Genomic DNA, 12,375 nt, shown 5'->3' with positions numbered 1-12,375 from the left:
TTCGCACACAAAGCAAAGAGGTTAAGTATGGAGGTCAATGAGTGTCGAATTTTGTCCCCAAATAGTGTATGTCTTATTTGCTACATGAGGTTTATTTGATCAAATAGAAGTTTTGTAATGCTTAAGTTGTTACAAGTGTACCAATATAAGTAGGACATGTGACATCCTGGCAAATTTGAGAAAAAAACACTTTATATTAGAGTTGTCTCAAGATGGCTATGCATATTCATGGCGTGAGGCTAGTAGCATAGCATCTCTCTCCATTGAATACAGGCGGTTCACGTCAACAACCCTCATCGAATATTTAAAAAAGGATTGCAATAATGAGACGTATCCACCAATCCAATGAAAGGATAGCTAGACAGCCCACCGCTTTGTGGACAACGACTCTTGTTGTTAGGCCGGAGAGACATGTATCTTGTCAGTTTATCCATAATCTTTGGTGGGATACAGATTTGAGGAAAGAGAAGGAACATGAGACGGATTTGAGGAAAGAAAAGGAACACGAGATGAACGGAGGAGGTTCGATGGCGTGAAAGCGTAAGAATGGCGCTGTTAAGATCAGAGATTCATCTCCTGAGTTTACACCTTCAAGGTGTACATACCTACATCTCCTGATTTCAAACCAAGTAATACGACTTATAGTGTTTGTGACGCTCGCCGTTTGGTGAGACGTAGACCCGGTGGAAATGGCAAGACTGAGAATACCCTGTTTGTCTTGTTGAGCTTTGATACAGAGTTTCTTCCTGATAAGATCAGGTAAGGTTATATTTGCTATTCTGTGAGGGCCTATGTTTGAACCCGCTTAAGGTGCTAAGGATTCGGACATGTTGCAGCAGTGTGAAGAAGGGAGATCCCACAATGTGATAAATGTGCAGGAGGGCATAGTCAGAGGGAGTGTACAGTTGGGATAGAGAAAGCACTGTGTCAACTGTGGGGGTGCTCATGCAGCTGGGAATCTGACGTGCCCTGTGAGAGAGAGACAGGTTGAGATTGCCAGAGTTCGATTGGGAAAGAACGTTTCCTATGCTGAGGCAGTGAAGAGAGTAGAGGATAGCCCAAGGGTGAGTGAGTCGACTGGGAGGCCCACAGTGAGTAGGCCTGAAGAGAGAGAGCCAGGGAGGATGAATTATGTAAGGTTGGATTTCTTGCTTTTATAGCCATTGTGATCAACTGCACTGCACTGATGGAGCGGAAATCACAGAAGATAGATGTGGTAGTAGCAGCAGTAGAAAAATAATATGGTGTGAGAGATTTTAGTGCAGAAGATCTACAGGAAGTTTTGAGAGAAGGGGTTCCATCCTCCCAGGCCTACTGCCTGTTGTAGGATCGTTTAGGGCCAAAGTAGTGGGATGGGGTGGTGGGTTTTTCGGGAAAGCGTATAGGTGCAGGGTAAGATGGTGTGGCAATTAAGTTTTTCCCATTCCCCTTTGCCCTGTATTAATTTAGTGTTTTTGTCGCAATGTAGAATCCACATTCCGAACTGTAAAAGGCGGCAATATGCCAAAAAGCATCTACTCTTTCCCGGAAATTCACAAGAAGAAGAAGGCATTTCCACTCACCACCGAATATGGTGATGAGAGGATGCCCAGTGGCCGGCAGTTGGAGAAGATGTAGCGTGATGGATTTTGGCCGACATTCTGCTAATTTTCTCATCTATAAAACATTTGATCTCAATACAGTTTTTTGTTCCCAAAATTATAATCTGTTACGAACAGAGTGGACTACGTTTTGTAGATTTTACCCTTTGCGAAAGTAAAACAAAAATTGTTTTCTTTAGGAGTGCAAGGACGAATTGAGTTATTGCACATGCAGACTTCAAAGAGTAGGAGTATGCAAATATGCAAACACATGCTAGAACGCGCCAATAGGATTTTGCTAGTTCGTGCTTGGCTCTGCTCACCTCTTTGCTTGTTCTGCCCACTATGAATAATTTGCTCCCATTTGAAACAACCCAGTGGAAGCGACAGTTAATATTATACTTCAGTTTTCTATCTTGGGCTAGTTATACAAATCTTTGTTTTGATCCCAAATCATCCCCTGCTTAGTCCCCTACCCTCTCTCCCGGTCATGACTAGAAGGGATCCAGCTTTTGTCAAATAAACGTCAAAAGTTTTTGTTGTTGTTGTTGCATTTTAGCTAACCCTAACCCTTTTCCTAACCTTAACATAATTCTTCTAACCTGCTATGTTAATTCTCCTAACCTGCTGCATAAGTTCTCCTAACCTGCTACAAAATGTCAAAAGCTTCTAGCCATGAACCATCCTCCCAAGCACTTGTGACAGACATTCCTACCTAAGCAATATGGTTGCTTACAATGTTCCCTCTCGTTTTTTTTCAGCACTGAGCAAATTTCAGGTCTGCTGAGCATAAACTTGAACATTGTGAAAATTCTGTGCCAACTTCCATCATGCGTTTACTGTGAACAATGAGGCTGTACCCACTTTAAGTTACAGTTTTAACTGGGGCCATGTAGGCTACTGTGGCTATTTGATTATAATGTAGGCCTACAGAGAGTGGCCTACCATCAAAAACAATGGAGAAAATGCATCCCATAACATTTTAACATGGAAATAGCTGTTCTAGCGGCCAGTATGTGGTGTTCAATGTAGGTCTACTTTCCATGACACTTTTGAAAAAAAAAACATGCAGGGCTTAACATTAACCTGTTTATCCACTTGTCCTTTAGACAAGGAGGTGACTGAAAATGTTGTTGTGTTGGTTGATGCAAGAAACCACTTTACAAAATAAAATGCATTATTATTCCTATATCATTATCACAGAGAATCAGACAAACTATGCTACCCTCTGCCTATTGGCTACTTAGCTTATTCAAGCCTGTCTCAAAATACAACCCTGCCCCTTTTAAGACAAAAAAAAAGCTATTTACCCGTGTCACTTTTCAAAGATGTCTAGAAATATATAAATGTTGTACTCTTGTAGGAAACAATCACTCCCCTTATTACTTACTACAGATAATTTATAACTGGGCTAATAACTCACTAACTAGCAAAGGATATGAACAAAATGTGCACGCTTGGCTACATGTAGCTCTCGCTTTGATCTCAAAACAAGTGCATCTACTCACCAACGCTCGTGCTGTAAACACAGTCCAGTTAAAAGTAAATGGCACAGATCCATATATGGCAATGGTCTATTTGCATATAAGCCTACTGCAGCTCTGATTGTTTATACCACACCGGTCTGTGTAGAGTACGGGCTGAGTAGTGCATGTCAATGCAATAGAATCCTACTCCAATGCGTTCTGCCTACAACAAAATCTCTTACATAGTTTGTTTTGTTGCATTGAAAGTGGCTAATATTGCACTGATTTGATCACAATTGCCACAGTAAAGGGACACGTTGATAGTGTTAACAAGGAAAACTCTAGAACAGTGGTCACCAACCTTTTCTGAATCAAGATCACTTTGAGTCAAAATGCAAGCTCAGACTTAAAAAGCATAAGCCTATGCAACATTAACCAATTAAAAACAGTACTGTAACAATGAGGTTTGTGCAGTAAGCTATAGCCCCAATACATTACCACTGCATATTGGCTTTGCTTGAATTGTCCTGCCAATGCATTGTTGTTAAGGACATTTTTGTAAATTATATTTCAACATTTGAGGTAGGCTATATGATCACACCGATAGTAGATCTGTTCTTGTATTACTCATGATTTTTATTATATCTTTTTTTTATTTAACCTTTATTTAACTAGGCAAGTCAGTTAAAAACAAATTCTTATTTACAATGACCACCTACCAAAAGGCAAAAGGCCTCCTGCGGGGGACGGGGCCCTGGGATTAAAAATAAATGCAGTCGCCGCAGGAGAGGCAGACGGAGCGGCCTACTGGTCAGACTCAGAAGGCGAGCACACCATCCACTGCTTCCGAGCATATTACTAGCCAATGTCCAATCTCTAGATAACAAGGTTGATGAAATTAGGGCACAAGTTGCCTTCCAGAGAGACATCAGAGATTGTAACATTCTCTGTTTCACGGAAACATGGCTCACTCGGGATATGTTGTCAGAGTCGGTACAGCCACCTGGTTTCTTCATGCATCGCCCCGACAGAAACAAACATCTCTCTGGTAAGAAGAAGGGCAGGGGTGTATACCTTATGATTAATGACTCATGGTATAATCACAACAACATACAGGAACTCAAGTCTTTTGCTCACCTGACCTAGAATTCCTTACAGTCAAACGCCGACCGCATTATCTTCCAAGAGAATTCTCTCCGATTATAGTCACAGCCATGTATATTCCCCCCCCCCCCCCCCAAGCAGATCCCTTGTCGGCCCTGAAATAACTTCACTGGACTCTATGTAAACTGGAAACCATACATCCTGAGGCTGCATTTATTTTAGCTGGGGATTTTAACAAAGCTAACCTAAGAACAATAATTCCTCAATTCTATCAGCATATCGAATGTGCGACACGAGCTGTTAGTATTCTGGATCATTGCTACTCAAACTTCCGTGATGTATACAAAGCCCTCCCTCGCCCTGCCTTCGGCAAGTCTGACCATGACTCCATTTTGTTGCTCCCAGCCTATAGACAGAAACTAAAACAGGAAACACCCGTGTTCAGGTCAATACAATGCTGGTCTGACCAATCGGATTCCACGCTTCAAGATTGCTTCGATCACATGGACTGGGATATGTTCCGGATAGCCTCAGACAACAACAATGATGTATACACTGATTCGGTGAGCGAGTTAATTAGCAAGTGCATCGGAGATGTCGTACCCTCTGTGACTATTAAAATCTTCCCTAACCAGAAACCATGGATTGATGGCAGCATTCGCGCAAAACTAAAAGAGCGAAACACCGCTTTTAATCATAGCAAGGCGACATGGCAAGGAAACATGATCGAATACAACAGTGCAGCTATTTCCTCCGCAAGGCAGTCAAACAAGCAAATTGTCAGTATAGAGACAAAGTAGAGTCGCAATTCAACGGCTCAAACACAAGACGTATGTGGCAGGGTCTACAGTCAATCACGGATTACAAAAAGAAAACCAGCCCCGTCGCGGACATCGACATCTTGCTCCCAGACAAATGAAACAACTTCTTTGCTCACTTTGAGGACAATACAGTGCCACTGACATGCCCCGCTACCTTAGCCTGTGGGCTCTCCTTCTCCATGGCCAATGTCAGTAAAACATTTAAACGTGTTAACCCTCGCAAGGCTGCCGGCCCAGATGGCATCCCTAGCCACGTCCTCAGAGCATGCGCAGACCAGCTGGCTGGTGTGTTTACGGACATATTCAACCAATCCCTATCCCAGTCTGTTGTCCCCACATGCTTCAAGATGGCCACCATTGTTCCTGTTCCCAAGAAAGGGAACATTCGCCCATTGCACTCACTTCTGTCGTCATGAAGTTCTTTGAGAGACTAGTCCACTGACGATGCAATCGCCATCATACTGCACACTGCCCTATCCCATCTGGACAAGAGGAATACCAATGTAAGAATGTTGTTAATTGACTACAGCTCAGCATTTAACACCATAGTACCTTCCAAACTCATCATTAAGCTCGAGACCCTGGGTCTTGACACCGCACTGTGCAACTGGGTCCTGGACTTTCTGACGGCCCGCCCCCAGGTGGTGAAGGTAGGAAACAACATCTCCACCCCGCTGATCCTCAACACTGGGGCCCCACAAGGGTGCGTTCTCAGCCCTCTCCTGTACTCCCTCTTCACCCATGACTGCGTGGCCATGCATGCTTCCAACTCAATCATCAACATTGCAGACGACACTACAGTGGTAGGCCTGATTACCAACAACGACGAGACGACCTACAGGGAGGAGGTGAGGGCCCTCGGAGTGTGGTGTCAGGAAAACAACCTATCACTCAACGTCAACAAAACAAAGGAGATTATCGTGGACTTCAGGAAACAGCAGAGGGAGCACCCCTTCATCCACATCGACGGCACAGTGGTGGAGAAGGTGGAAAGTTAAGTTCCTCGGCATACACATCACGGACATACTGAAATGGTACACCCACACAGACAGCGTGGTGAAGAAGGCGCAGCAGCGCCTCTTCAACCTAGGGAGGCTGAAGAAATTTGGCTTGTCATCTAAAACACTCAAACTTTTACAGATGCACAATCGAGAGCATCCTGTCGGACTGTATCACCGCATGGTACGGCAATTTCACTGCCCTCAACCGCAAGGCTCTCCAGAGGGTAGTGCGGTCTGCACAACGCATCACCGGGGGCAAACTACCTGCCCTCCAGGACATTTACAGCACACGATGTCACAGGAAGGTCAAAAAAAGCATCAAGGATAACAAATACCCGAGCTGCTGCCTGTTCACCCCGCTATCAGCCAGAAGGCATGGTCAGTACAGGTGCATCAAAGCTGGGACCGAGAGACTGAAAAACTGCTTCTATCTCAAGGCCATCAGACTGTTAAACACCCATCACTAACATAGAGAGGCTGCTGCCAACATACAGACTCAAATCTCTGGCCACTTAAATAAATGGACTTGGAGCATGGAGCATTGGTGGCAAATCTGATGGCCGAATGGTAAAGAACATTGAGAGCACCCTTACCTGCCGATCTATAAATTATGTCTCCGTAATCTAGCATGGTAGGATGGTCATCTGAATCAGGGTTAGTTTGGCAGCTGGGGTGAAAGAGGAGCAATTAAGATGGAGAAAACCAAGTCTAGATTTAACTTTAGCCTGCAGCTTGGATATGTGCTGAGAGAAGGACAGTGTACTGTCTAGCCATACTCCCAAGTACTTGTATGAGGTGACTACCTCAAGGTCTAAATCCTCAGAAGTAGTATTAACACCTGTGGGAAGAGGGGCATTCTTCTTACCAAATCACATGACCTTTGTTTTGGAGGTGTTCAGAAAACGGTTAGGGGTAGAGAAAGCTTGTTGGACACTAAGAAAGCTTTGTTGTAGAGCATTTAACAGAAAATCCGGGGAGGGGCCAGCTGAGTATAAGACTGCATCATCTGCATATAAATGGATGAGAGAGCTTCCTACTGCCTGAGCTGCGTTGTTGATGTAAATTGAGAAGAGCGTGGGGCCTAGGATCAAGCCTTGGGGTACTCCTTTGGTGACAGGCAGTGGCTGAGACAGCAGATTTTCTGACTTTATACACTGCACTCTTTGAGAGAGGTAGTTAGCAAACCAGGCCAAAGACCCCTCAGAGACCCCAATAATCCTTAGCCGGCCCACAAGAATGGAATGGTCTTCTGTATCAAAAGCTTTGACCAAGTCAATAAAAATAGCAGCACAATATTCCTTAGAATTAAGGGCAATGGTGACATCATTGAGGACCTCTAAGGTTGCAGTGACACATCCATAACCTGAACGGAAACCAGATTGCAAAGCCGAGATAATACTCTAGACATCAAGAAAGCCAGTCAGTTGATTATTGACAAGTTTTTCCAACACTTTGATAAACAGGGCAAAATAGAAATAGGCCTATAACTGTTAGGATCAGCTTGATCTCCCCCTTTGAATAAAGGACGAACTGTAGCTGCCTTCCAAGCAATGGGAACCTCCCAAGAAAAGAGAGACCGGTTAAAAATGTTGGAGATAAGCTTGGCGATGATAGGGGCAGCAACCTTAAAGAAGAAAGGGTCTCAACTATCTGACCCAGATGTTTTTTGGGGGTCAAGTTTAAGGTGCTCCTTTAGCACCTCGGACTCAGTGACTGCCTGCGGAGAGAAACTTTGTAGCGGGGCAGGGGAAAAAGAGGGAGAAGCATCGGGGATAGTTGCATTAGAAGGGGTGGGAGATTAGGAAATGTTGGATGGACAAGGAGGCATGGCTGAGTCAAAAAGGAATCCTGACCTAATGAAGTGGTGATTAAAGAGCTCAGCCATGTGCTTCTTGTCAGTAACAACCACATTATCAACATTAAGGGACATGGGCAGCTGTGTGGACGAGGGTTTATTCTCCAGTTCTTTAACCATTTTCCAGAACTTCTTGGGGTTAGACCCACAGAGAGAGAACTGCTCCTTAAAGTAACTAACTTTGGCCTTCCAGATAGCCTGAGTGCACTTATTTCTCATTTGCCTGAACGATGGCCAGTTTAGGTCACCTAGCAGGACAAATTCAGACTTAGTGTAAGGTGCCAGGGGAGAGCTTAGGCCAGGTAGGGTATAGGCCGGTGCTGATGGAGGACAATAGCACCCAGCAACAGTCAACAAAGAGATATTTGAAAGTTTAATGCTTAAAACCAGCAAATCAAATTGTTTGGAGACAGACTTGGTGGAGACAACGAGCACTGAAGCTGATCCTTGGTAAGAATTGCCACTTAGCCACCTTTGGAAGATCTGTCTTGCCAAAAAAGGTGAAGCACAGTTGAGTGAGCACACATTTAAATAATTTGCTTTTTATTTTATTGGGCCGATGATGATGCCTGCATCTGATGTTCAGTCTCAGCGGAGGGAGAGAGCAGCAGACTGTGGGTCCGCCTCTCAACATCCCTCTGCTCTCACTAGCAAAAAGGGACATTGTCTTCCAGATGATGGCAAAACTCGAATTGCACCCCATTATTTCTGTCTCATGTTGTTACTCCTATGAACAGAGAAAGTGAAATATTCCTCGATATTAAAAAATATCCAAGTCGCTAATAATAACAACAACGCAAGCCTATAGATACACTTTCCTACTAATTTATTACTTCTGCAGTACTTGTTATAGCGCTGAGTGAAAATAGGAAGAACTCACATTTTATGGCTGATAAATGTGTTGAATACAAAGTGTTGCGTAAACATGAACTCAAACATGAACTCACTCATAAAACCAGCATCTCTTTGCTGTATTCGTTGACAGCCTCTCCCTAGTCATGGTTTTGAAATGTCACAATATCAATTTTTCTGTAGCTTTCTTTTATGCCTGCTACATTACTGCAAACACAGTCATCTGAGCCCGCTGATAGCCCGCAGAAACCAACAGTGCGCTTAATTTGCTCTCTGGGCCCACCGGGAATGCAGAGTTTGTACCTCAGTCTAGACTCTAGACATATGAAATGGTTTAAAATGGTAACAGTTCGCACACCCGGCGCGCAGGGCAGCTGAATCGAGTTGCATCTACCACCAACACCCGAGACAAAATAAAAAGGAACACAAGGCTTTTTTTCTTCTCCTTAATTTTGAAATTGTCTCATCGCTGCAACTCCACAACAGGCTCAGGAGAGGTGAAGATGGAGTCATAATCGTTAATTTTTTTACAGAAATGTTTGGCGATCGACTAGGAATGCCTTGGACATTGACCAGTCGATCACCGGTTAGGGACCACTGCTCTACACAGTTGAGTGAAATTCAATCTCGTGCTTCTCTCTGTGGGCTAATATTTCTGCGTGGCAGTCCCGTGCGAGCTGCGCCGCAGTCTCGGGACAACTGTGTGCAGCAGTTTAGACTTTAGAGGGAACGTCAGTTGGTTATCCTATCCACCAGTGGCGGATTTAGGTATGGGCGACATGGGTAGCCGTCCAGGGCAGCATCTTGCTGGGGGCGGCGGCACAAAAAAAAGCATTTTATTTAACTAGGCAAGTCAGTTAAGAACAAATTCTTATTTACAATGACAGCCTAGGAACAGTTGGTTAACTGCCTTGTTCAGGGGCAGAATGACAGAGTTTTACCTTGTCAGCTCAGGAATTTGATCTAGCAACCTTTGGTTACTGGCCCAATGCTCTAACCACTAGGCTACATGCTGCCCCAAAATGGTGGTGACAAATGCTGCCCCAAAATGGTGCGCGATCGGTTTTCTATCGCTCATTTGCAAGTCACGACAATGATATCATGTCACTGTGTGGGACTGTGGGTCAATTAACCTTGTCGGAATGGGCGTCCTGATTTTAGTTTGTGAGCTAGGCAGGCTACTGCCTGGGAAGGTCTCCCACTCAGAAGTAGGGGAGGGGGGCGGGTGTAGGATGAACTCAGGTCTCCCCACTGGAAGCCCGAGGTAGGGGGAGCGGGGGAATCTATCAAATAGCACACCTCTAACTTTGTACAGTACTAATGCAATTCGTAAAATCATTCACACTACGAAATGCTACAAAATAAACCACAATTCATTCATAATACTGTAAATATGTCTGTTTCACATTTTCATTTTTTTCTGGCTTGTGTAAAATCGTTAAGAATAATATAAAACCAGTCTGCACACCACCAAGGTGAATTGATTTAGTCTTGACTCTTGTTTGACAGTATTGGGGGATGCGTAATGTATTGATGCTCGAGTGCCAAATCAACACAAACGGATAAGAAAAGGTCTAAGGCATCAGGTGCCCAGTTTAGGAAAAAAAGGAAAGAAGAAGAGGAGAAACGCGCAAAAGATAAAGGTATGCAGCTATGTCATCTCTTTATGAGTATAATATACTGCTCAAAAAAATAAAGGGAACACTTAAACAACACATCCTAGATCTGAATGAAAGAAAACATCTTATTAAATACTTTTTTCTTTACATAGTTGAATGTGCTGACAACAAAATCACACAAAAATAATCAATGGAAATCCAATTTATCAACCCATGGAGGTCTGGATTTGGAGTCACACTCAGAATTAAAGTGGAAAACTACACTACAGGCTGATCCAACTTTGATGTAATGTCCTTAAAACAAGTCAAAATGAGGCTCAGTAGTGTGTGTGGCCTCCACGTTGCTGTATGACCTCCCTAAAACGCCTGGGCATGCTCCTGATGAGGTGGCGGATGGTCTCCTGAGGGATCTCCTTCCAGACCTGGACTAAAGCATCCGCCAACTCCTGGACAGTCTGTGGTGCAACGTGGCATTGGTGGATGGAGCGAGACATGTTGTCCCAGATGTGCTCAATTGGATTCAGGTCTGGGGAACGGGCGGGCCAGTCCATAGCATCAATGCCTTCTTCTTGCAGGAACTGCTGACACACTCCAGCCACATGAGGTCTAGCATTGTCTTGCATTAGGAGGAACCCAGGGCCAACCGCACCAGAATATGGTCTCACAAGGGGTCTGAGGATCTCATCTCGGTACCTAATGGCAGTCAGGCTACCTCTGGCGAGCACATGGAGGGCTGTGCGGCCCCCCAAAGAAATGCCACCCTACACCATGACTGACCCACCGCCAAACCGGTCATGCTGGAGGATGTTGCAGGCAGCAGAATGTTCTCCACGGCGTCTCCAGACTCTGTGATGTCTGTCACGTGCTCAGTGTGAACCTGCTTTCATCTGTGAAGAGCACAGGGTGCCAGTGGCGAATTTGCCAATCTTGGTGTTCTCTGGCAAATGCCAAACGTCCTGCACGGTGTTGGGCTGTAAGCACAACCCCCACCTGAGGACGTCGGGCCCTCATACCACCCTCATGGAGTCTGTTTCTGACCGTTTGAGCAGACACATGCACATTTGTGGCCTGCTGGAGGTCATTTTTCAGGGCTCTGGCAGTGCTCCTCCTTGCACAAAGGCGGAGGTAAGGGTCCTGCCGCTGGGTTGTTGCCCTCCTTACGGCCTCCTCTACGTCTCCTGATGTACTGGCCTGTCTCCTGGTAGCACCTCCATGCTCTGGACACTATGCTGACAGACACAGCAAACCTTCTTGCCACAGCTCGCATTGATGTGCCAGCCTGGATGAGCTGCACTACCTGAGCCACTTGTGTGGGTTGTAGACTCCGTCTCATGCTACCACTAGAGTGAAAGCACCGCCAGCATTCAAAAGTGACCAAAACATCAGCCAGGAAGCATAGGAACTGAGAAGTGGTCTGTGGTCCCCACCTGCAGAACCACTCCTTTATTGGGGGTGTCTTGCTAATTGCCTATAATTTCCACCTGTTGTCTATTCCATTTGCACAACAGCATGTGAAATGTATTGTCAATCAGTGTTGCTTCCTAAGTGGACAGTTTGATTTCACAGATGTGTGATTGACTTGGAATTACATTGTGTTGTTTTTTTTTTTTGAGCAGTGTATATAGAACTGAATACTTTTAGACAAGTAGTATTTTATTGGGTGATTTTTACTTTTACAAATTTCTATAAAGGTATCTATACTTTTACTCAAGTATGACAATTGGGTACTTTTTCCAACACTGCTGGGTTGAACCAGGGTCTGTAGTGACATGTCTAGCACTGAAATGCAGTGCCTTAGACTGCTGTGCCACTCGGGAGGCCCTAGATGAATGCAATAATTGGAAGTCACTCTGGATAAGAGCGTCTGCTAAATGACTCAAATGTAAATGTAAAATGTGTGGTAAAAATAAATAAAAATGTCCTGGGTGTGGGGAAAATAAAGTTTGTTATCACAATCAACATCACATTGGATCACTTTTATTGGGGTTCAGTTGTATTCTTTCTATTTAGCCTGCCATCCATATGGTGGCAGTAACGCATCACAGTTGGAATGTCAAACGCTGCTGAAAGTCCAAAG

The sequence above is a fragment of the Salmo salar genome, chromosome 03, assembly GCF_965601325.2.
Source record: "Salmo salar chromosome 03, fSalSal1, whole genome shotgun sequence".
Classification (NCBI taxonomy): domain Eukaryota; kingdom Metazoa; phylum Chordata; class Actinopteri; order Salmoniformes; family Salmonidae; genus Salmo; species Salmo salar.
The sequence above is the reverse complement of the archived record's forward strand: the minus strand, read 5'-3'. Positions refer to the sequence as shown.